This window comes from Sciurus vulgaris (genome assembly GCF_902686455.1).
Source record: "Sciurus vulgaris genome assembly, chromosome: 14".
In the NCBI taxonomy this organism is placed as follows: Eukaryota; Metazoa; Chordata; class Mammalia; order Rodentia; family Sciuridae; genus Sciurus; species Sciurus vulgaris.
This window is the reverse complement of record NC_136475.1, coordinates 78,459,309-78,480,040: the sequence shown is the minus strand read 5'-3', so window position 1 is coordinate 78,480,040 and position 20,732 is coordinate 78,459,309. Positions and strand designations below refer to the sequence as shown.

The window sequence follows — 20,732 nt, the reverse complement described above, 5'->3', positions numbered from 1 at the left end:
GTGAATTTATTAGTATTAAATTAATTTAGAGTTTGTAAAGAGACTCTGTTTGCATTTTAATGGCAATGCTGAAGAAACAATTAAGTTTGGTCTTCAACCTAACTGGTTTTTCATTTTGTTTATTTAGCAGGTGTTTATGGAGGGACCACTCTGTGAGACATGGCATTGGGGCTGCAAAATTAAGCTAAACTGAAATTCCTGACATCAGAGAACCTAGTTTGGTGGCATATGAACGTGTAAATAAACAGTTGTAAATAGTAAGTGCAGTCCATAAGTGCTGGGTGTTATGGAAGAAGAGAGGACGTACCTTTCAGGGAGCAGGAGTGGGAGTGAGGGTGTGAGCTGAGAAAGGCTTCTGAGGGTAATGAGGTAAAGGAAGAGCTCAATATAGAAGGATGAAGGCTAAGTATTACCATGTGAAAAGGGAGAAAAGACATCACAGGCAATCACTGGAGTATAAAAAGATGCAGGCTTTGAAGGAGTATATTCTGGAAACCACAAGAAATTAGATAAGGTGTTTAGGCAAAATGGTCAAGTGGCAGGAGAGAAGACTGAAGAGGGAAGAGAGGTCCTGGCAGAAGCAGATGATTAAAAAAATTTCAAAAAACTTTTGTTCTAATTAGTTATATATGACAGTAGAATGCATTTTAACACATCATACATAAATGGAGTATAACTTTTCATTCTGGCTGTATATGATATAGAGTTAGACAGGTCATGTAATAATATATGCACATAGGGTAATAATGTCTGATTCATTCTACTATTCTTCCTACCCTCATACCCCCTCCCCTCCATTCAATCCCCTCTAATCCAGAGTACCTTTATTTCCTGAATCCCCCTCCCACTTATTGTGAATTAGCATCTGCATATCAGAGAAAACATTTGGCCTTTGGTTCTTTGGTATTGGCTTATTTTGCTTAGCATGATATTCTCCAGCTCCATCCATTTACTGGCAAATGCCATAATTTCATTCTTTAAGGCTAATATTCCATTGTGTATATATACCACAATTTCTTTATCCACTCATTTGTTGAAGGGCACCTGGGTTGGTTCCATAGTTTAGCTAATGTGAATTGAGCTGCTATAAACATTGATGTGGCTGGGTCACTGTAGTATGCTGATTTTAAATCCTTTGGGTATAAACCTAGGAGTGTGATAGCTGGGTCAAATGGTGGTTCCATTCCAAGTGTTTTGAGTAACGTCCATACCACTTTCCAGAGTGGTTGCACCAATTTGCAGTCTTACCAGCAATGTATGAGTGTACATTTTTTCCCCCCACATCCTCTCCACCATTTATTATTGCTTATATTCTTGAAAATTGCCATTCTAACTACAGTGAGATGGAATCTCAGTGTAGTTTTGATTTGCATTTCCCTAATTGCTAGAGATGTTTAACATATTTTCTTTTCTTTTTGGTCATTTATTTTTTTATTAAAATATTTTTATTTTTATAGACATTGATTCATTGTACACAAATGGAGTACAACTTTTCATTTCTATGGTTGTACACAACGTAGACTCACACCATTCATGCAATCATGCATATATATATAGGGTAATACTGTCTGTTTCATTCTACTGTTTTTCTATCCCCACCCCCTCCCACCCATTTTTCCTCTACACCATCCAAAGTTCCTTCATTCTTCTCTTCCCCCCATCATTCTCTATTGTTATATATTATCATGCACTTATCAGAGAAAACACTCGGCCTTTGGTTTTTTGGGAATGGCCTGTTTCACTTAGCATGATATTTTCCAACTTCATCCATTTACCAGCAAATGCCATAATTTTATTCTTTTTATGGCTGAGTAATATTCATATATATATATATATATATATATATCACAGTTTCTTTATCCATTTGTCAATTGAAGGGCATCTAGGATGGTTCCACAATCTAGCTATTGTGAATTGAGCTGCTGTGAACATTGATGTGGCTGCATCACTGTAGTATGCTGATTTTAAGTCCTTTGGGTATAGGCCGAGGAGTGGGATAGCTGGGTCAAATGGTGGGTCCATTCCAAGTTTTCTGAGGAATCTCCACACTGCTTTCCAGAGTGGCTTCACCAATTTGCAACTCTACCAGCAATGTATGGTGTGCCTTTTTCTCCACATTCGCACCAACACTTATTATTGCTTGTGTTCTTGATAATAGCCATTCTAATTGGAGTTAGATGAAATCTTAGGGTGGTTTTAATTTGCATCATCCCTAGTAAGGGATGATGAGCACTTTTTCATAGATTTGTTGATCACCTGTATATCTTCTGTGAAGTGTCTGCCCATTTCCTTAGCCCATTTATTAATTGGGTTCTTTGTATTTTGGGTGTAAAGTTTTTTAAGTTCTTTATAAATGTTGGAGATGAGTGCTCTCTCTGAAGTGTGTGTAGAAAAGATTTTCTCCCACTCTGTAGGCTCTCTGTTCACATTATTGATTGTTTCCTATGCTGAGAAAAAACTTTTTTTTGAATCTATCCCATTTATTGATTCTTGCTTTTATTTCTTGCGCAATGGGGGTCTTGTTAAGGAAGTCTGGTCCTAAGCCAACATGATGGAGATTCAGGCCTCCTTTTTCTTCTATTTGGTGAAGGGTCTCAGGTCTAATTCCTAGATCCTTGATCCATTTTGAGTTGAGTTTTGTACAGGATGAGAGATAAGGGGTTTAATTTCATTTTACTGCATATGGATTTCCAGTTTTCCCAGCACCATTTGTTAAGATGTTTAACATATTTTCATGTATTTGTTGATCAGTTGTATTTCTTTTTCTTTGAAGTGTCTGTTCAGTTCCTTATCCCATTTATTGATTATTATTATTTTTTTGGTTATCAGTGGACCTTTTTAATTTATTTTACTTATTTATATGTGGTGCTGAGAATTGAACCCAGTACCTCACACATGCTAGGCAAGCGCTGTACCACTGAGCTACAACCCCAGACCAAGGGTTATTTGTTTTTTTGTTGTTAAATTTTTGAGTTCTTTGTGTATCTTGGAGATTTATGCTCTATCCGAGGTATGTGTGGTAAAGATTTTCTCCCATTCTGTAGACTCTTCACATTTTTGTTTCCAGTCCTGTAAAGAACCTTTTTTTTTTTGAACAGTATTGATTTTTTAAAATCTTTATTATTTATTTTTATATGGTGCTGAGAATCGAACCCAGTGCCTCAGACATGTTAGGCAAGTGCTCTGTTACTGAGCTGCAGTCCCAGCCCAGCTGTGAAGAACCTTTTTAGTTTGATTCCATCCTATTTATTGATTTTTTTTTTTTTTTTTTTTTTTTTTGTTCCAGGGATTGAATCCAAGGGGGTCTTAATCACTGAGCCAATTCCCCAGCCTTTTTTGTATGTTATTTAGAGACAGGGTCTTGCTGAGTTGCTCAGGGCCTTGTTAAGTTGCTGAGACTGGCTTTGAACCTGGGATCCTTGTGCCTCAGCCTCCCCAGCTGCTGGGATTACAGGAGTGCACCATAGTGCCTAGCCCATTTATTGATTCTTTTTTTGGTGGGGAGAGGGTACCCATGGATTGAACTCAGGGGCACTCAACCACTGAGTCATATCCCCAGCCCTATTTTGTATTTTAATTAGAGACAGGGTCTCACTGAGTTGCTTAGCACCTTGCTTTTTGCTGAGGCTGGCTTTGAACTCTCTATCCTCCTGCCTCAACCTTCCGAGCTGCTAGGATTACAAGTGTGGGCCACCAGTCAGGCTATTTGTTGATTCTTGATATTACTTCTTGTGCGTTAGGAGATTTGCTAAGGAAGTCAGTTCCTAAGCCAATATGGTGGAGATTTGGGCCTGCTTTTTAGAAGCGAATGATTTTGATCTGACTTTTACCCTGTGGATCAATGTTTCTGTGGTCCAAGGACTATTGGCATCAAAATCATTTGGTGGAGTGTTTAGCAAATTCATAGACCTTCTTTGGGAGATTTAACTCTTATTTGAATATTACATATCTCAGGTGGTTCTTACCATAGTGCTATGGCACTGAAGACTTTTAAATAGGATCAGATTTGCATTTGGGAGCACTCTGGTAGCTTGTAGTTGGTGGAGGAGGTAGGAGTGATCTGCAGACCTTTAGGATGCTCTTGAATTAAAACTATGTAAGAAATGTTGAAGACCTGAATCAAGGCAGTGGGGATAGGAAGGAGAAAGTAGGGATTCTAAAGGTAGAAGTCAAAACTGTTAAGCCCACACACTGAATTTGTCTACCAGGTTGTTTAATTTGACCCTTACTTTGTTACAAAAGCTAACATCTTCCCCATAAAAGTTCGGATTTCTAGATGCTCTTGAATGTTAGAATATTGGGCAACACTGTCCCTGAACTTCCTCTTCCTCTATCAGCTGAAGCTGAATAGTGCTTGTGCTTAATTTTTTTTTAAATGGAAATTTCTCTCTAGTTTGCCGTTTCTCTCCTAGTCCAGGTGTTTCATGCAAGTCTGCTTTGTTCAGTTTACCTGCTTGATCCTTCTGATCCTTGATTTAAGATTGACAGACGTGATGGATGATTAATAAGCTGGAGGTGGTTGGGGGGGCACACAAAAGATAAGGAGTCTGAAATGACTCAGGATTTGTGATGACTAGGTGGATTGAGGTGGCAGTTATTGAGATAGGGTTTTGTGAAGAGCTATGCTACAATGCTTTTTTTAAAAAAATGTTTTTTACAAGTCAGGAGTAGTGGTGCACGCCTGTAATCTCAGTCCTTTGGGAGGCAGAAGGATTGCAAGTTCAAGACCAGCTTCAGCAACTTAGCGAGACCCTGTCTCAAAATAAAAAATAAGAAGGGTTGGGGGTGTGGCTCAGTGGTAAAGCATCCCTGAGTTCAATCTGTAGTGCCAAAAAATAGATAGATAAATATTTTTATAGTAATCTTGGCTAAATTTCTGTTGATTGGATGGAGCCACATGAAGGTGTGGTTTGTGGACTTGGAATTCAAATGATGTAACTTTTTGTTCTAAAGAACTATCATTCGTGGATGAGTTGTCTTCTAGGGAAAAATTTTGTAACTCTTAAAGATTATGACACTTTTCCTCTTAAGCCACAGTAGAAATAGTATGAGAAATTCTTGATCTTTTGATTGTCATTTATTATGACTGCAAGCTGGCCACAATACAGTGTTAATTATGACATTACCTTGATGTTAACAGTTAATTCAAGCATACTTGTCTTTAGTTATACCTTGATTACCTTAATTCTTCTCTGTAAGTACATTAATAAGGCTTGAAAAATATTCTGGTGGTCTTAGGTAAAGATTCGCAAATCTCATACAAAGAATTGTTTTCTGCAATTGGCAGAGATGAAGGAATCTTTCTAAAGGAGCAAAAGAAGGATGGATGGGAAAGTTAGGCAGAGTAAAAGAGAGAGATTCAGTGGCAGGGAGAAGATTACTACATCTTTAGGTGCTTCGTGGTGGAAACGTCTTGAGTGGATCTTTCTTACCTTCTGAAATATCAGTTCACCAATGATGGCTTGTTTCTCTAACTGCTGTAATGATAAAATTATACAGACTTTGCTGAATAATAGTTTTCCTACTGCATAAGGGATATGTGGGGAAAGATGCTGCAGTCAAAGAGAACTGTGGGAACCGAGGCACAGAGACCCAAAGATCATCGTATGTTAGAAGCAAAAAGAAGTGGTAGATATGTGGGAGAGAGACTGAGTTTCTGGCACTCAGTGAAGGAAAAATCTGCAGTTGCAGAGCAACATCACCATAAATACCAAATCATCACAACAATAGCAGACATTTATATACCATATACTATATACCATGCATTGCATGAAGTGCCTTACATATATTTCACTTAATATTCACAACTGGGACTATTATTTTACCCATTTCATTGAGACACAGAATTTAAGTAATTTGTTCAAGGTCCCACAGTTAACAAATAGTGGAGCTGAGATTTGACCCCAGGCAGTCGGGATCTGAAGTCAATGTTCTTCATGCTGTACTGCCTCTTGAAACTAAGAATGAAATGTAATTCTGCCCTGTAGGTACTGACTGTTTTGTTTAAGGTATATAAATATGCTTCTGCGGTTTGCATGATGTTCCAACTTTCATTTTAAACTGCACAGAATAAATTAAAATGAAAACAAAAAAGAATATATAAACATGCAAATAAAGACCTTTAGTGACATGCTTAATTGAATATGTGTCTAATATTTGCCAATGGGGAAAATGTACAGTGAGAAAAAAAACCCTGATTTTATATACTCTTTCCCCAGTTTTAAAATTATTAGTAGATACAGGTAGACTTGTATTTACTAGTCATGCATTAGTTGAAGGTAGTGGTCCCCCTTATCCATAGGGGATGTATTCCAAGACCTTCATCTGAACCTCTGAACATCTGAAACCTCGTGGAATTGAATATTAGATACAGTATGTTTTTTCCTGTACCTGTATACAAACCTGTGATAAAGTTTAATTTATAAATTAGGCACAGCAGGACAATAATAATAAAATGGAAGAATTATGACAATATACTGTAATAAATTATGCAAATGTGCTCTTTCTTACAGTATCTCATACCATACCCATCTTAAACGCCTTGTAACGTAATCACCGTACTTCTTGTAATGTTGTGAGATGAATGTCATAGCATTTTAATGTAGTGTTAGGCTACTGTGTAAGGTTTACTTTAATATATTTGATGTGAACATCGTATCGACAGTTGATTTGAAAACAAAGACAGCTAGTAAGTGACTAATGGGTAGTATATACAGAATATGCTGGACAGAGGGATCATTCACATCCTGTCTAGGAAGAATTTTTATGAATTTTTTTCCATTTAATATTTATTGACCATAGTTGACTAAAACCATAGAAAGTGAGACTGTAAAAAAGGGAAAACTGCTATACTAACATTTCATTTATGATTAGCTCTAATTGAGATAAAAGTCTTTTTTATTAAATAATTAGTTTTGGGACTAATAGTTAAAAAGAACTCATATGCTAGCTGTGTGATCTTTAGCAGGTGACCTAATCTTTCTAACTAGCTTTCCTTACCTGTGATAAGGGATAGTATCTATTTCATAGGATAATTATAAAAACTGAATGAGTTAATATTTGCGAAGTGCCTGGTATATAATACCATATTAGTGTTAAGTAAATAAAAAACAAAATTTGACATTTGTGTTTCCCTGTTTATTAATATTAGGTAGCACATAACACGCACACGTACACACACCCCAGGTGGTGATACCAAGAGAAAGTGTGTTTTAGGAAAGGAAGTAAAAGATTGCAAATTAAAGGGCAAATAAAAAGACTAATGAGTGGCTTGGGTTCTATGAATAGTCTTTATCTTCTGAGTTCTTCCTCTTTTTATCATGAAAAATAGTACAACAGGCAGAATAAATAACTTTTCTCCAATACTACAAAAGGATATGCAGCATTTACCATGTGTTTGATATCCAGAATAAGTAAGTTCAAGTTCCTTCACTAAATTACCCCTCCTTTTCTTACCTTCTCATTTCCTGATGGAGCTTACTTAAGACCAACAGGTGAACCTATTTGTTACCACAACTTGTATTTTCTCCTTGCTCTAACAATCTTATACCTTCTCTCTGACTTATTAGTAGGTATAAATGACAGAATTCACTGAAATAAGTGAATACTTATAACTCACTGAGTCATGTTCTCTGTGGGTGTAGCTCTTAGGAGCTACTTGTATTGATAAAAAGTACAGTAAGAAACTTTTTGTCTTGGAATTAATATACACCCTCTTTGCACTTTAAGTTTAGGTTTGTAGTTAATAGATTGTAGCACAATGTCTCCCTGCATTTAGTAGACATTTAATGAATTCTTGCTGAATTTTATTGTACTTTATTTACCTCTTGTTTGAAGTGCAGATTTGAAATCACCATGAGGAGATTTAAATGTTGACCACTGAACTGTTGGTGGCTTATTCTTCAGGTCAGGAGTTGAGTTAATTTTGTGCTTCTTTTCACTAGAGGAGTGGTCTTATATCAAAATTGCCTGGGGGGCTTGCCAAAAGACAGATTCTTGGTCCCTTTCCCCCAGTTTCTTATTCTGTAGACATATCTGGATGGGCCAACAATTTGCATCCAGTTAGGCTACTATATTTTGAAAACCACCTTGTCAAAGAAATAGTCAATTATATTGCATTCTGAAGAGCAATTAATAAAATCAAGAAATCAATGTAAAAGAATAAAAAGTTACATTATTATGATGTTTCTGTGTTAGCTCTCAGACATTAGGTAGTCTTGATTTTGAGCCTCAGGATACCTCATTACGGGAGGGGAGTTGGAGATATAGCTCAGGTAGAGTACATGCTTCATGTGCAGGGAGACCTGGGTTCTGTCCCTAGCACTTCCCTCTCACTGCATGCTCCACTAAAAAAAAAAAAAAAAAAAAAAAAAAAAAAAAAAAATCTAGTCTATATGAATAAAATGGTGGAGTCATAATCATGTTAAACAAAGAAAGGTATCTCTTGTTAGAAAAGATGATGTAGTGCTTTCAGAAATGTTTATTAGTTTTATTTTTAAATGTCTTTATTAACCACATAGTTTGTTCCTCCTTGTACTCTTCCTCATTGGTTTTATGAACACAGCTCACCTGATCCTATATACTTTGCACATATTAGTTTTTTATTGCTGAGTAACAAATTCCCACAGACTTGGTGTTATAAAGTAACACACGTTTATTACCTCAGTTCTGTGGGTCATGAGTCTGGGCATTGATTAGCTGACTGTTCTGCTCAGATTCCCACCAGGCTGTATTCAGAGGTCAGGATCCTCTGTCGTAAGTTCACATCATTGCTGTTTGCTTGTTGAAAGTTGGTGGGATACCTTCTTTCCAGACTGCTAAGATAGAGTATTGGGTAATGGAATATAATCATGGAAGTGATGTTTTGCCTCCTTTGCCATATGATGTGTCCTAGTCAAGGCAATGACGTCCTTCACCTTCTCTACATTCTTTATTGGTTAGAAGCACAGGTTCCACCTTCTAGAAAATAGAATGAACCATCGAGGGGATTGATTATACAAGCCTCTGTCTTACTGAGGTTTTCCTTAGGATGTATCTAGCACAAATTAGAAGAGAGAAAAATATGTATTGGAAGAACATTGGACCGAGGTACTTCATGGTTATGCTCAAGCGAGGATAGGGTAGTCTGATTTAAAACAAAGTGATCAGTTTTGTAGAACTGTTCTGAGTTGACTTGATCTTCATTGGACACAGAAAGGACTTACAGCTTAGACCTTCCTGTTTATAGGCTACATTAACCTCTGAATTTTATAAGCTCTGTATCTGTGAAATAGGGATATTTACCTTCCCTATTGTATAATAACAAAATGAGGGAGCAGATAAAATTGGTCATCTGGAAGACATTAGGGCCCTATTCTGAAACACATCTCAGGAAATCAGATTTTAGATAGAGCATTACTTGGGATGATAGCCTTAGTCTGATTCATATTTTGCCCAAAGCTCTGAACTTAGCACATGAACTTAGAGACATGTCAGTTCAGTCTTCTTCCTAGTACGCAGGAGGGACTTAAATACAGTACTTAAAGTAAGGGAAATACTTTTAGGCCCAAGGAGGCAATTTCATCATTTTCCTTTTCATTAGAGCCAATTTCCTTCTTAATGGTAGACTCATTTCTGATTTTCTTCTCAAAACCGGTACTACACATACATCAAAGAGATCTTTATTCATTCCTATTCAGTAAAATGTATTGACCATGTTTAATTTGCAAGCTACTGGGCTATGGGTCCTGAAGGAAATTTAGATAAATAAGGTGTGGTTCCTCTTGAGGGTAAGTGTGGGAATGTACACTGTTTCATTGATGATCTATCATGTTCTAGGTGTTATGGGGTGCAACTTAAGAACAGACTGATCACCACTGAGAAGTCCAAATTTGACAGTCTTTATTAAGCCGGCCAGCTGACTGTCTCACACAATGCCCCAAAAAATGGCTATTGGGAGAACAGCCCCAACCACAGGGTTGTAGGGGTTCTTATACCAAAAATCACATTAATCATGTGTCTGTTGCTATGATTCAAAATTACACATTAACATCATGAGATCATCGACAGAGGGGGAAGTGGGTCAAAATGACCCTTACCTAGGTGCAAACTAAAGCATGGTTGCTAACATTTACACTATCACTGTTCACATGGTACATCTTTTAGGAGTATTAGAAATCAAAAGAGAGCAATTCTTACTACATAGGAGTTGCCATTGTATATTATTAAACAGGTCACACCAAGTAGCTGATGATGCGCATAGAGGAGGGGTGTTCCCATGGGAGAAGCTTATTTCCTACATAACATGGAGTCTCAGAGCAAAATGGAGTCTGTTTAGTCATTTCCCTTAGAGTCTGGCCTATAACATTCTCATGGAGTCAGATCTGTCAGCCCATCACATTCCCCCCAGGTTTTATGTACATAATCAAATCATTGATTTATTAGTAGTGTATAGGTGATTGCAGTGAGTGTGCAACACCATTAGCTTAACAGACTGGATTCTATCTCTAACATATTTAGTTAAACAGTTTATCATGCATGGCCTGATTAAAAGTAGATCTATTTGTCTACTTAAGGTTTTGAAATTTTTGTTTCCTGTAATAAGTGTAGTGGTCCCTATAGCTGTGTAGCTGGCTATTTCTACTAGGAGGGGAACTAAAACAGGGGCCACTCATTTAGATATTAGTCCCATATGTTTTTTCCTTTCCTCTGTATCATAATAGTATACCTGGGAATGATGTGAACAGTAACACAGAATTTACCCCATTTGGTAATCTCAAAGTTGAAGGGCTAAGCATGGAGTTATTCCTGACATAGTTCAAGCAAGAGAAAAAAACATGTTTAACATTTTTTCAGTCTTATCTTTAGATGGTGGTTGAGGTCTCTGAGGACTGTTCATTTTTCTGTTGTCTTGACTCAGATGTGATGAGTCCATGTTGCGAGTAAGGTCCCTTCCATTTTAGCTGGATGTTAGTCCTTTCTGGAACAATTTGATGTAGACATAGTCTACATCAAATCAGTGGTCTCTTGGGGCTGGTTCTCTCATAAGTTGAACCTGTTAGAGAGACTTAACAACAGGTTAGAACAGGAGTAGGTTCTTGGTCAGGGTGGAGGAAGGGCTCTGGAAGCATTAACATTTTAATCTCTCAGAGGTCATTGCCTCCAACTTTCTGGACCCAAACTGGCCCTAATTTTTGTGATTTAACCCAATTTACCTATCTACTTTGACTGTCTTTTTGAAAAAAATTTTATTATTACCCCTCTAATTTTAGGGACTTTTTACTGCTGTAAGGAAAAAGGGCGATGACCGCTCTTGCTGCTTTGAGCTGAGAGGGGGCCATGTGGGGTGGGGCAAGCAATAAAAAGTTCCTTTCTAGGGGTAAAAGTCTTGTTCTATGAAAGAAAAACAAAACCATGAGTACAAAATAAATAGCATCTGGAACTTGTCAATGAATATCATGAAGCTGATAGGAATTAATAATCTCTTACCAGGAGGTGGAAGAGCTGAGACATTGTTTACATGAAAAGGCCTAACAAAGTCTAACAAGGTTGGAGAGGATAAGGCCTTAATTGTAAATCGTAACACTGTCGGAGTTATCAGGAATGTAAACAGAACATTTAGTTAAGTTACTTACTGTCATCTGATTTTTGTAAAACATCTTTTATTGGCATGATCTCTTTGTTCAGTAGAGATCCCTTTATTTTTGTTACTTAGGGTTAGAGACTCATACTAGCAAACATTTATTAAGTTTAAGTTTACCTGTATCAGAGGTTAGAAAGATCTGTAGGCCTTAAATTGACTAAAAACTTATAACTCTGGCAGCTTCTTTTGATAATTATCAGGCATTTTTGTCTAAGAATCTTTTTTTTTTTTGCGGTTCTGGGGATCGAACCCAGGGCCTTGTGCTTGCAAGGCAAGCACTTTACCAACTGAGCTATCTCCCCAGCCCAAGAGTCTTTTTTGTTACCTCTAGTTTTACTTATTTTGGGGGCTAACACAAGTGTACAGTTGTAACTATTGTTTTGTTTTTAAAATGTCCAGGAATGACTGTGTTTTAGTTCTCTTTTTGCTCGGTGTTTAAGATCAAGCTGGTCAAATTGACCTTGTTCTTATCTGCTGTTAAGAGTCAGCTGAGTTCCCACAGGGGTCACTCTTGGGGAACTTGAGAGCAGCTTCTTAACTCCTTTAGTGCCATTCACCTGGTAGGGTCTCCTTGATGAGGTGGCTTCCTTTGGAAGCATTAGGGATGTCTCTCTTTCCCAAGGACTCTCCTCTGCAGCAGGTGCACTGATTGGCTTCTCATCCTTAGTGGTCTCATCAGTCTCCCTGATGGGAAGGTTGTGTGGCCCAGAGTTGCAAAGCTCCTTAGAGAAGTTCTCTTGTTCTCTGGGTTTAGGCTGACTCTGAGGGCAAGAGTCAAATATTGATTTTCTTGACCCCTTTATTTTAATCTCAATCTTTAGGTTTTGATCTTAAACATCCAGCAAGTCAGTTTCACTAGTCATACAGTAAGAGTACTGGGTTTTAACTTTAATGTCTATGATTTTATAGTTATTTACCAACTTTTATTAAACTGGGGTCTATATTATCTGTCCTATAGGTGATGGCTTATTATCTCAAATTAATTTAGATTGTTCTTGAAGCAGTACCTCTGTAAAACATTAATCAGTCAACAGTTACAGAGTTACAAGAAAAATACAAAATGGAATTAACAATAGTAAAAACATATTTAGTTGTGTAATAGCTATCTTAAATTTTGGCTGAGCTCTGTATTATATTCCCTGTTTGAGATCACAGTAATTTTATAACAAAAAAATCAATCTTTAGAGTATAACTTATGAGCTGAAGTCTGACTTATTTTGGAGCCATTGTAACATGTAGTAAGGTAGGAAGCAGAGCCTTATCTCTTCATAAATCTTAGGTAAAGCAGTCTAGTTCTGAAGCTGATCTTTATCTTTTTTTATTTTTAATATCATTTTATAAAGTTTACATATATTGTTTTTCCTAAGTCTATATGAATGTTAGTTAACGCAGTATGATATTACACCTAAAACATGAATCAAAGAAAGCTGAGAGAGCTTTTAATTTCCTTTTGTTTAGTAAAGTGGCAAAATGTTTTTCCTGTTTCATGATATTAACTTTTAAACAGATCACGCTCTCATTATCTTTTAGAAATACATTTACATTTTTATCCCAGTGTAGAAGGTAACATAAAGTTCAGGTCCAGTTACAGAACACTAAATGATATAAATAAATCCCCAATAAAATTTCTTATTCTGATAAGTTTAAAATTACCATTACAACTTTAGGTTGGAGAACACCAGTCTGATAAAATGTTCTTTTAAACCTTTTAAAAACTTGTATACCTGGAAGATATGAACACATTTAATATATAAAAAAGAGTAACAGAATCATAATTGCATTGATGTTTTTATATTAACCATGTTTAACTTTTAAAGAAAATTTAGATCTTGTAATGTAGTACAATACTCTAAAATAACAGTTGCTGTTTAACCAGAATTGTACAAACCCCCAATTTTTAAGACTAGCTGTTCTAGCGAATAAAACTTAACAGATACAATGTTAAGAGTAAATTAATGCTTTCAGAATTATTGGTCATTTTAGCATAGAGACTGAAATTTGGTTTATATCAGTTCATTAATATTTGACCTTAGGAAAAAGCCTTGAATAGTTTTAACTGTTGTGTTACTTATATATACACATAAACCTTTTAAAATTTGCCCTTAATTAACACTTTTTAATCACTTAATTAGACACTCTTGTTGTTTACTTAGATGTGTTACAGCCTTATTTTATCACATAAAGACTTTTTTATCTAGAAACATTTTTTCTTTTTAAAAAGGAGAAAAAAGAAAATCTACTGTATAACAGTCATATACTAATGAAACCTCCCAGTGTTCAGTAGCCTGATGCATGAGAGGTACCTGATAATGAGCTTCAAGCCTCCAGCAGGCGTCTCAGGATGGGATTTGCCCCACCCGAAGATCGGAGCTACGACTTCCAGGATTATCCAAGATGGCCGCTCTGGCTTTGAAATGTGTTGGCAAATGGGGAGTTGCAGCTCAGGGGTGGACGTGGTCAGCTGGAGGTCCTGGAGATGGGATGCAGTTGGTCCGGCAGGGGTCCTGGGGGTCCAGTGTGTTTGGTGTAGTTGTGGGATCCTGGAGGCCGGGTGCAATCAGTCGGTCTGGGTTCCCGGTGATAGGGCTCAGTCAGTTGGTCTGGGGGTCCTGGCAGCAGGGAGCAGTCAGTTGATGTGAGGGCCCCAGAGGCAGGGAGTGATCGGTCGGGCTGAGGAATCCTGGAGATGGGGCTCAGTCAGTCCGGCTGGTGGTCCTACGGGGCCTGGCTGTTGTCTCAAAATGGCAGCAGCCACGTGTAATCAAACCTGCAGGTACTGTGACAGTGAACTTCCAGGCAGCAGCAGGCAGCTGGTGCTCCACTGGCAGTCTGCGGTCAGTCTGCTGGCAGCTGTTGGATGATCGGGAAGTGAACCTCGAACGTTGGGTGATGGATAGGGGTAAGGTAGGCGATGGACAGGTGAGAGGCAGGCAAATGGCGGATGATAGACGCCTGACAGTGAGCAATCTGCCCATTTTTTCTTTTTATTTGTATATATAATTTTAATCAGCTAACAATTAATTAATGTTATCCTTAGTCAAAACTGAATTCAAACTAACCTTAAAAGTACTACCATACTTAAAGTATGTTAGCATTATACTTCCCGTAGGATATTTAACATATATTTAACTTTCAAATACCTTTTATAAGGTATGCCAGTAGTGAGAAAATAAAGTCTTAAAACTTGAATACAATTACCATATAAAAATTTCAGGAAGTGCAGAAGCTTCTATTGTACAGGCAAGCCTGTCCTGAAGCTGGCTTTGACACACAGTGCTGGCTGCACAGCATAGCTCTGCCTTTGCAAAAGTGTCACAATGTACAGCTGGACAATAGCTGTAGTGGCATGGAAGAAGAGGAGGATGCACAATATCTCACCTTCTCTTTTTCGTATCACTTGGGCATTCAGACTCAAAGCTCCCTTGCTCTCCTCTGGAAACCATGTGGCCCCAGGCCGTGTTCACAAGCTCCCTGTCCCTGGCCACTGCACAGCGAGTCATGTGGTGTTCTGCTCCAGTGCCAAGCACTCTGTCTCTGACACTCTGGAGGTGTCAGTGACCTTGATGAGGCCCGTTTTGGCAGAGTACTTGAAGACAAAGGCCTTCATCAGCTTGTACCGGCATCTGTGGTTGATGAAGCTGTAGAGCATGGGATTGACACAGCAGTGCACCAGCGACAGGTACTGCGTGGCATTCAGTGCTGTGAAAAGTGCGTTCTCCAGCTGGCAGGTGAAGGGGAGGTAGTGCAGGATGGAGAAGATGTCCAGCAGCACCACCATGTGGTAGGGGAGCCAGTACTCCAGGAAGACCACCATGTAGGAGAAGATGATCTTTTGACTGGTGTGCTTCTCCTGGTCACCCAACACCAAGATGGCTCTTGTGAGCATTAGGTAGAAGATAGCTATGATGGAGAAGGGGATGGCAAAACCTAAGACAACAGAAACCAGCTCCATGCCGATCAGCCACTCCTTGATGCTGTGCTTGGGGTAGAAGGACCAGCAGTAGGTCTCATTGTTGGAAGCAGATGTGATGGTCTTCAGGTAGTAGGTGTCAGGCACAGACACACAGAAAGCCAGCAGCCACACCAGGGCACACAGGATGCAGCACACCATCTTCTTCCTGTGGCTGGAGCTGCTGGTGAAGTAGGTGATGAAGAGATAGCGTTCCATGCTCATGTAGGTGAGGAAGAAGATACCACCAAAGAGGTTGATGGAGAAAATGAGGTGTGTGACCTTGCAGGTGAGCTCACCCATGGGCCACTGGTTGTATTGCACCAGACTGACTACCCAGACCGGGATGGTGAGGACCACCCACAGGTCTGGGATGGCAAGGTTCAAGATGTAGCAGTGGGTGGCGTAGCCCGTGGTCTTGGCCTGTATGTTCCCCCAGATGACAACAGGGTTGGTGATATAGATGAAGGAAAGTGTTTAGAGCAGGATACTCCTGTGGCGCATGATGGGGCACTGCACCGTGTCCACAGGATGCAGTCACTGCTGTTGCATGGCCAGCTGAAGTCAGAGAAGTTCCCTGGCTCCATGTAGTCAAAGAGATTCAGATCCATGGTGGGCAAGATGTATTACTTGATGCTTCTTAACCAACATCCATTTTCAAAATTTCCAGGTGAATTTTTTCTACTTTTAGGATTTGGGTTATAGTCTCATCTAAGAATATTCCTGAAAGGAACTAAAAGTTCTGGTCAGGAGCCTGTCAGCCTGGAGGACACTCCGGGTTGCCACCCCTCAAGCTCTCCCTTGGGTTTGTAGGATCTGCAGAGAAGTGGGCATGCATGCAGCCATGTGCCTGCATGGAGGCCTCTAGAAACATTTTTATTAAATATATTTTTATATCTAAAACCTTATAATGTTTTAATCTGTTGATCCCCTTTTTAAAATTTATATTCTGAAACAACCCTTATAAATTTCTGAATTTAAATAAATTACTCCATTTTCATCTGATGAAACACTTTGTTACTTACAGAACTCTATTTAAATATAGTTGAAACTTTTGGACACTTTATATAGAATAATACCTATTAAGACTTTTAGTAACCATGTTTTCAGTGATAACATAAAGTAAATTTAAATCCTTTTTTTATTTACCAATTTATGAAAATACCAAAAATGTTTTAAGTATGTTATTCTGTGGAATTTAAGGAGTTAAGAGTACTTGATGTTATATTTAACAGCATTTTAACTCTTTAAACCAATCAGATATCTCTAACAAACACATCCGTGATCAATCCCATATATGTTAAATCTAATTCAGTTATTTTTTTAAAAGCCAAGATATCAGAGAATTGTTTTGAGCCATATCAGTCATATCTTTCCCGTTGAAGAAAAACCTAGAAACAATGGAGATTAGACATCTTATAAAATTAACATTTTATTTATTTTTCGACCACCCGGAAACAAAACTGTGTTAGTAACTTGAAAGCCATATTTTTGTTTACCCAATTTAAAAACCTTTTAAATCATATAAATCAAAAGCATTTGGATCTATTTTTTAAAATTTTAATTTATGAGCTCATATGTCAATTTTGGTACCAAATATATGTAGGCATGACAATACACTGGTGTACATATACATAAACATATGGACAAAGACCTTATAGCTTATTTTTTAAAACCTGTTAGATCGAGAGTTAACTCTTTAAACTGGCCTCTGAATGAAACAGAGCATTAAGAAAACCTTATAGTTGGATGAAATAAGTCTGATAAAAAATTAACTTAGGCGCACCAGATCAAAATTATGAACTAAAAAAATAGAATTTTTACAAGTCTTTGGCTTTCATCCTGATGTGGTCCCTCTCATCAGAGATGAAAAGGAATTAAGAGAATATAGACAAAGGTTATGCCTTATCCCTCCCTGAAGGAGTTTCCTGAAGAGACAGCAAGGGAGCTGCTTCCATTGGTCTCCTTGGGAGAACCTCCTCAGGTTGGGGTCTTGTTCTAAACTGGTTTTTCTGGTCTCCTGGATAGCAGCCATCAAAATTTTAGCCTGGCATTGTAGTGGACCAACTCCAATAGTTGGAAGTTCCAATTGGCAGCAGCTTACATTTTAATGTAAGCTTTAGTGAACATGGTTAAAAACCTTTTTAACCATTTTTTCCCCAAATTTGACTATAAAACATTTGATCAGATTGTTCGGGCTGCCCAAAGACAATTTGGTGGTCCCCTGAGGGGGTCATCTGACCTCGAAAGTTGGTCATTCTCTCTCACAGAATTTAGAGAGAGAAAAGACATCGCAGAGGGTTCCGTAGTCACTGGCTCTCTTCTGGAATTCCTGGAAATTAGTTAACATGCTCTGGAGGGGAGTACATGACTGACATGAGGGAGACTGACCTATGCTTACACTTTAAGGCAACAAAAAACAGAAAAGGACAAACAAACACAGAACAGGTAAAACACCAAAGACACGGACAAGTGGCCACTCCAGATTCCAGACCAGAGGGACTGAGCAACGTCTTGCCAGTCCCAGACTCGAGAAGTAATGCTGCGTCCAGCCTTCCTCAGAGTCCCCAGATGCAGATCCACCAAAACAGACTTCCCGGGCCCCCAGGGGTGCAGAAACAGGTGACTCGGAGAATTTAGTTCAGTCCTGGGGCAGGGCTCTACAGACCTTGCAGCCTGGGGCTGAGGAACGTCTCTCAGAGGTCTTCCCCTAGGAGAAACTTTATGGACTCTCCCCTCCGCAGGAGTTTCCAGGTCAGTGGTGAGCGGTGGTTGCCCACCAGGCAGCGAGGATCTTGCTGGGGCCTCCAGATGTTATGGGGTGCAACTTAAGAACAGACTGATCACCACTGAGAAGTCCAAATTTGACAGTCTTTATTAAGCCGGCCAGCTGACTGTCTCACACAATGCCCCAAAAAATGGCTATTGGGAGAACAGCCCCAACCACAGGGTTGTAGGGGTTCTTATACCAAAAATCACATTAATCATGTGTCTGTTGCTATGATTCAAAATTACACATTAACATCATGAGATCATCGACAGAGGGGGAAGTGGGTCAAAATGACCCTTACCTAGGTGCAAACTAAAGCATGGTTGCTAACATTTACACAATCACTGTTCACATGGTACATCTTTTAGGAGTAATAGAAATCAAAAGAGAGCAATTCTTACTACATAGGAGTTGCCATTGTATATTATTAAACATGTCACACCAAGTAACTGATGATGGGCACAGAGGCGGGGTGTTCCCATGGGAGAAGCTTATTTCCTACATAACATGGAGTCTCAGAGCAAAATGGAGTCTGTTTAGTCATTTCCCTTAGAGTCTGGCCTATAACATTCTCATGGAGTCAGATCTGTCAGCCCATCACATAGGTACAATAGATGCCTTATATCTATTATCTCATAAGAATCTTATGCTTTAGGAAGGGAGGTTAGACCCAAGCAGAAATAATAGTGTGCTGGGCATATATTAGGTCCCCAGTAAGCATTTAATTTGTTGAATGAATGAATATAAGGTATGTTAAAAGATATCTTGAAATATTACTCTTCTTTCGGGGTCCCAGGGAGGTTGAGACTCCTATTCATGTCAGGTTGACCATTTCCAAGCTGTGTAATTAAGTGACTCTGGCAGGTTATGTAAGCTGCCTTGACTAGAACACATCATATGGTAATGGTGCTGGAGTTGAACGCAGAGCCTTGCACATGCCAGGCAGGTACTCTACCATGACTCCCAGCCCTTCTTTTTCTTTTTCTCTTTTTCTTTTCTCCTTTTCTTTTTTTTTCCTCTTCTTTCTTTTCTTTTCCTTTTAAGTGCATAAATGATATATATAATATAGTTCTTAAGTATATAAATTAATGGATTTTTACCAATGTATATAAACATATAACATATAACCACCACCCAGATCATGATACAGGATTATTTCTAGCACCTTCAGAAGCCCTGCAATTCAGTTCCTTTTACTAAACTACTATTGTGATTTCTTTTGCCATAATTTAATTTTATCTGTTTTAAAGTTCATATAAATGGGGCCTATAAAGCACATGATTTTTGGTGTCTTGGTTCTTTCACTCACTACTATGTCTCATACATTCTTTACCTGTCTTCTCATCTTTTGGGGCTCAACTTCAATGTTCCCTCCTAAGAGAACCTTTCTCTTACTGCTCTGATTATGCACATTCCCTTTCCTAGGGACACCATACAAATTTTGTCACAGTGGGAGACTAAAGGACAGAGATTTATTTTCTCACAGTTCTGGAGGCTTGAAATCTGGAAAATCAAGGTATCGGTAGAGCTGCACTCCCTCCAGAAGCTCTGGGAAAAATCTTTTCTTGCTTCTGAGCTGCTGGTGGCTCCTAATACTCCTTGGCATGTGACATATAACTCCGATATTTACTTCTCTCCTTATTGTGCCTTATTCCCTTTATCCCTGTACTGCTTGTCCTCTTTTTACACATCACCCTGTTTATTTCCATCTGTTTTATACTAGGCTGCTGTGTACTTGATGAACTCAGGAGATACTTTGGTTTTCACCATTATCTTTCCAGATTCAGCATGGTATATGGCAAAATCCATAGGCACTCAGTCATAAATATTTGCACTCAAAAAGTAGTCGATATGCTGGCAGACTGCAGGTGATCACAGTAGACAAATGGGGTAAACAGTAGGGGATCTATAAGCAGCAAAAACTGTCTTACTGAGAAACAGATATCCTCTGCTTGAAACCTGAGTTATGGAGTCACAAGGAACGCAGCCTCGCTCTAATCCGCCATCTTGAATCTCTAGTCATAAATATTTGTTGACTCGCTGAAAGAATGAAGGAAGAATGAATTCTGCTTTATTTCCTGATTTGGACTAAAGTTAAAGGAAGAAAGTTATGGGATTTTCTAGTTTTGGGCAAAGTGTTATTTTAAGGTAATTCTGAATTTCACTAAGACATGGGAAATTTCCTTTTGTAAGATAGGCATAATTGCATTAAATGACATGGAATTCTCTACCCAAATAAAAATTGTTAAATGTAGTAATGATAATCTTGAGGAAAAGGCTTAAAAGTTCTGTTTTTTTTTTTTTTTTTTTTTTTTTTGCGGTGCTGGGGATTGAACTCAGGGCCTCGTGTTTGTAAGGCAAGCACTCTACCAACTGAGCTATCTCCCCAGCCC

At 38.5% G+C, this 20,732-nt stretch overlaps 1 protein-coding gene and 1 pseudogene across 3 annotated transcripts in view; one reads left to right on the top strand and one right to left on the bottom strand.

The window, feature by feature from the left end:
• Positions 1-20,732, top strand: part of SELENOI (selenoprotein I) — a 57,599-nt gene that overhangs the window by 3,222 nt on the left and 33,645 nt on the right. The gene's annotated exons all lie outside the window — the stretch shown is intronic.
• Positions 11,001-20,711, bottom strand: LOC306644275 (atypical chemokine receptor 3-like; annotated as a pseudogene). Its single transcript, XR_013766888.1, has 2 exons — positions 14,999-20,711; positions 11,001-13,344 (listed from the first exon to the last, which is right to left on the bottom strand). The product of XR_013766888.1 is annotated as an atypical chemokine receptor 3-like (transcript).